Source organism: Pistacia vera, unplaced genomic scaffold (assembly GCF_008641045.1).
Source record: "Pistacia vera cultivar Batoury unplaced genomic scaffold, PisVer_v2 Contig350, whole genome shotgun sequence".
In the NCBI taxonomy this organism is placed as follows: domain Eukaryota; kingdom Viridiplantae; phylum Streptophyta; class Magnoliopsida; order Sapindales; family Anacardiaceae; genus Pistacia; species Pistacia vera.
The window spans coordinates 685,620-691,025 of NW_022196169.1; the positions used below are offsets into that span (position 1 = coordinate 685,620).

The 5,406-nt window shown below is 35.8% G+C and overlaps 1 non-coding gene across 1 annotated transcript; it reads left to right on the top strand.

The window, feature by feature from the left end:
• Nucleotides 1-684: 684 nt before the first annotated feature.
• LOC116139430 lies at nt 685-791 on the top strand. Its single transcript, XR_004129454.1, has one exon. It is a non-coding gene; the product is annotated as a small nucleolar RNA R71 (small nucleolar RNA).
• Nucleotides 792-5,406: the final 4,615 nt, after the last annotated feature.

A 5,406-nucleotide genomic window follows, 5' to 3' on the forward strand; every position in this document is an offset into this window, starting at 1 on the left:
ACTTGGCAACATTCATTGAACTCTTCCCGCTAAAATATTGTAGATTTGTCCAATTTGAGTCTCAAGGTTCCTAATAGAGGCTGATTGATTTTGAACCAGGACATCAGTCTTCTCAAACCTCTTGCTTGTCTCTTCAATGAACTTGGTCAACTCATTCTCTAAATTAGATTTTGGCTCTTGAGGTTGAAAAACAGGAGCTTGTTTTTGCTCATTGTTTTGCTCCATGAAAAGTTAGGATGGTTTCGCCATGCTAGAGTATATGTATTAGAGTATGGATTTCATTGCTCTCCTTGAAAATTGTTGACATAATTTGCTCGTTGGGATGGAGAAAATGGATTCCCTACTTGACAATCTCTTGACAAATGATTCCCTGCACAACATTCACAAGTTAGAGAACGAGTATCAATAGCATTTACCTTTAGGGCAACTCCTAATTGCTTTTGGATGGTTAAAAGTTGAGCAGCCAACGCGGTGTAGCCATCAATTTCGTGCACTCCCGCTACTTTCCTTGTTGAATTTCTCTTTGAAGGCCTCATGTAGTTATTGCTTGCCATCACTTCAATCAAATTATAGGCTTCCTCCGGTGTTTTGTTATTCAAGGCTCCCCCACTTGCAGCATCTACCATGGCTTGTATATTTGGAATCAACCCATTGTAAAATGTTTGCACTTGCGACCATATTGGTAACCCATGGTGAGGACACCTCTGTAAGAGATCCTTATATCTCTCCCAAGCTTCATAAAGCGACTCCATATCTTGCTGGAAAAAATTTGTGATGTCACTCCTCATCTTGGCAGACTTGATCGGCGGAAAATACTTCACAAAGAACACTTGAACTAACTCATTCCAAGTAGTGATGCTTCCGGGTGGTAGAGAAATTAACCAAGCCTTAGCTTTATCCCGAAGAGAGAATGGGAAAAGCCTTAACCAAATTGCTTCATCAGATACCCCATTATGTCGAATGTATCGCATAGCTCTAGAAAATTTGCGATATGCAAATTAGGATCATCGCTAGACAACCCTGCAAATTGAATTGAATGTTGTATCATCTGAATAATGTTTGGCTTTATCTCAAAGGTATTTGCTTGAATCGATGGTCTCCTAATACTAGAAGCACATCCCTCAATTGTAGGTCTTGAGTAATCCTTAAATGCCTTTTGAACTTCTTCTCCTCCTATATCTGTCATTGAAACAAACTCCTCTGTACGCTTCAACACTAAAAATAAAAGAAATAAAAATTAAAGCACCAAAAACAAAAAACAAAAAATAAAAAAAAATACAAACCAAATTAGCAACTAAATTGCTTGTATTGATATTGATAATATAAAAGCAATTCCCTGGCAATGGCGCCAAAAACTTGTTGTTGATTTTCGCAAGTGTACGAAATCGTGCAAGTAATAAAGTGTAAGAATACGGATGTCGAACCCAAGGGAATTACTAGTACCAAGTACCACACTAACCTATCTTATTGCTATTTGATTAATTAGATTTTCAGAATGATTCAATGAAAAATAAAACAACTTAGAAACAAAATAAAAACAGACTTTTATTAACACTTTAGTAGGAAATCAATATGACTAAACCTAGGGCATAGATTTCACACCAATTTAATCCTATGCATTGACAATTATCATTAACCCAATTAAGCTTATTCTAAAGACCAAACTCCCTAATATTTCGCTAACTTTCTCTCGAACAATTAACAAATTAACTCCTAATTACTAACCCGAATTATCTCTAATCAGATTTAAGCAATTGGAGATCATTAAGTTCTATGGAATTTACTAGAGCCTCACAGATCGCGGTAACCTATATCTAGCGTTCGCTCAATCTACGGTTTTATTACCTTAGATTAATTAGGTTTCATCTCTCGATCTCAACCTAACCCATAAAATCATTCAACTCTAGGGCCCTTAAGAATTGAAAGCTTTAAGCGCAATAATAAAACTTAAAACAAAACTTAATAAAAATTAGCAACAAATAATTCAATGCATATTCATAAAATTGGGCTACATCTTAGCCCTAGAAAATAGAATTAGTTCATACTTTCAGTAATAAAAGTCATTGTATTCATAAGCATGAGTATAAGAAAGAGTAGAAAAACTTCTCTAATTGATGACTCAAAATTGCAGGAATTTCCAATCTCCAAAGAGCCGCTGAACTTATCTCATTTTCTTCCCCTTAAAAATCAGCTAAAGACATCTATTTATACTCCTAGGGTTTTAGGGTTATGATTCCCACTATTCTAATCACTTTAGAACTCTTAAAACAGGAAATACATGTCATAAATTTAATGTAAAAAAGTCCAGAATCGCAGTTGTGCCGCGGCACTATGCCTAGGCATAGTTGATTCTGCCCTAGAACTCGAATTCTTGAGAAGATGGTGGTTTTTGAGTATGATAACGTTCAAATCTTGCCAAGTTGTAAACATATGAATTGTAGTTATTTGAATCAGCTTTCCAACGGTTCAAGAATCATCTCAATCCAAAATCTACAACTCAAGTTATTGTCAAATTACTGTCACATGTTCAAAACTAGAGCGTTTTCTAGGATTTTCACTTTAACTTCAAATCGGCCTAACTTCTTTGTTTCAGCTCCGAATCACGAACCATTTGATTCTTTTCATCCTACATTCCATCTTCGATATAACCTTCATCTGAATATCATCTTTAAGAACCTGAAAACACTTGAAACATACCCGTGATCCCATAAAAAACATTCATGAAATAATTAAGTTAAATTTCACAAATTAAACACATTTTTCCACAAATAATCCAATTGAATCACTAACAAAATATGTATTTTCAAGCTTTTATCAGATAACTTCTCCCGTACCTAGGAGTGATGAATCATTTGTTGATCCACCATAGTCTCGACACACTTCTCAATGTACTAATCACTACTATATTAATAACTCTGGATAGAACTACGTTGGGCTAGTGTCAAACTACACCAATTGGTACACAAGGCGCTCCGGTGATCTCAAGCCTAAGGATCACATGCATCACCATCTGTCAGAGGATTTATTCCATAGACATTGAGGTTACCATCCATATGGAATCCTCTGGTGGGTCTGTCCAGTGAACTTGCCTCTAGCAAGTATCCATGCATTGCACCAGGTTGTCGGCAAACAACTTTGACAAGTGAGATCAGTCACTGTCTTTCTACAGGGTCATTCAACATTATGATAGTCTTACCGTATTATCTGTGTCCTTGGTCAGAATAATACTTGGGCTACAGACGTTTCTAGAATGGTCACCATATGTGATCATAAGGTTCTCACTACCAATATTTAAAACACTTGATACCCTCGTCACGGTTCTACCATCCTAAGGACATATATCATTGCATACATGATATAGAAGAGTATGCATTTTATTGATAAATAAACATTTATTACAGAGTCAATTTTATAATAATTGATTGGCTCTAGGGCACCTACTCTAAAAAAGGATGTGTTTAGTTTAAGGTATATTGGATTACTGGAAAGTTAGATAAAGATTATTATGAATCTTTAGGAAAATGTATTTGGTTAGTTAGAATAAATTGGTGGGTATGTTTTATTAATATGTTTGGTTGAGAGGAATAAATTGGTGGGTATGTTATTTAAATTACTGAACTGTCCCCTAAAAAAATATTATTATTATATTATTATTTAATATTGTTATTTAGATTATTTATAACCCCCCTACATTTAAAAACTTAGCAAAAACAACCCCATAATAAAAGTTTAGAAAATCAACAATGCACCCCCACCAAGCTAGCCACTACCGGCCATCGGCAACCACCGTTGGCCGCTGACAACCTAATGGCGCACAAAAGGCAGGAAATGGCCTTCGTGCACCGTATGGCCATTTCTGGCTAGAGATCTGACTGGAAAAACGACTAGATTTAATTTGGCCGTTGATGCACGTCTTCCGGTCAAATCTATCATGATCTAGTCATTTCCAGCCAGATCTCTAGCTAGAATGGCCATATCGACACATGATGGCCATTTTCAGCCTTCCGTGTGCCATTCTGGTGACGGTTGCGGGTAGCAGGCGGCAGCAAGTGGGTGGGGGTGGTGGCTTGGGTGGGCAATTTGTTTTGAATTCAAGGGCAATTTTATCCAAAAAGTTAATTAATTAGGGTGAAATGGTAAAAACCATATTTATGTAAATTAATTTTAAAATAAGGGTATTATTATCCTAAAATTTTATTAATAAGGGATAGAATTATAACAAAAAAATGATTACTTTAGTAATCTTACAATACCTAAGAAAATGGAGGTAATCAAATTACTTCCAATATGACCAATAGTAACTACTATTGGTATTTAAAGATTATTGAAATCTTATATTATTTGACAACCAAATATGGTAATCAAATAATATAAGATGATATAACCTCAGTAATCCCACGTAACCCTTAACCAAAAACCCCGTAAGGAAATATAGATCATGGGTGCTATTTAGTTCAGGATTCAGGTCTCTTAAGTTGTGCAAAAAAATCAGGGACTAATTAAGATTTGTTATTTTAATTAAAAAAAAATTAGAGATGCTAGGGGTCCGTTTGTTTTATTATTTTGGATAGGATTTTGGAAATAATATTGGGTAGTTGAATAGGGGAGTATTACGAAGTAAAATTTAAAAATTTACAAAAAAAAAACCCCTAGGTTTGCTAATTTACTAAACACCCTAATATATAAATTTTTTGTAAAATGACAAAAACACTCCCACCCACCCATAGTGCCAGATTCCAGCCACCACCGCCAGAATCTCGTTGAAAAATTGTATTACGACGCAAACAGGTCAGATCTAACGGGTAGGGTATCGATATGGCATTTTCCAGCTAGATCCACCACGCCAGATCTACGACTAGATCTGGCCGTCAGGTACGAACAAAGATATGGTCACCGTTGTGGGTCAACAACGGCCAGATCTGGCCTTTTCCAGCCAGATCCACTATGGATTTGGTCAGAAAATGTCAGATTGGTGAATTACCGGCCATTTTCGATCATTTGTAAGTCGTTGTGATAGATTCCGGTTACCACCGATGGTGGTTGCTGGAATCTGTCAAGTATGGGTGGGTGAGGGTGTTTTTGTTAATTTTTAAACTTTTTTTAAGGATTTAATAAAATTAATAAACTTAAAGGGTCTAAATATAATTAAAAAAATATACTAATATTTCTCAAATAACCAAACAATAATATTTTGGAAATAAGATTAGGAATATGGGTAGAATATTCTTTATCTTTTCGTCTCAGCAACCTAAGGGCCCCCACCAGTCCGGCCTAGGTCCTAAGACACCCAAAAGACCTATCTTGACCCTTAAGATTGGAAGATACGAAAAACGTCGTCGTTCTCCTTGCGCTCGCTTTAGCGGCTTATTGAATGTTGAATTTCAATTTTCAAGTACTTTAGTTGGA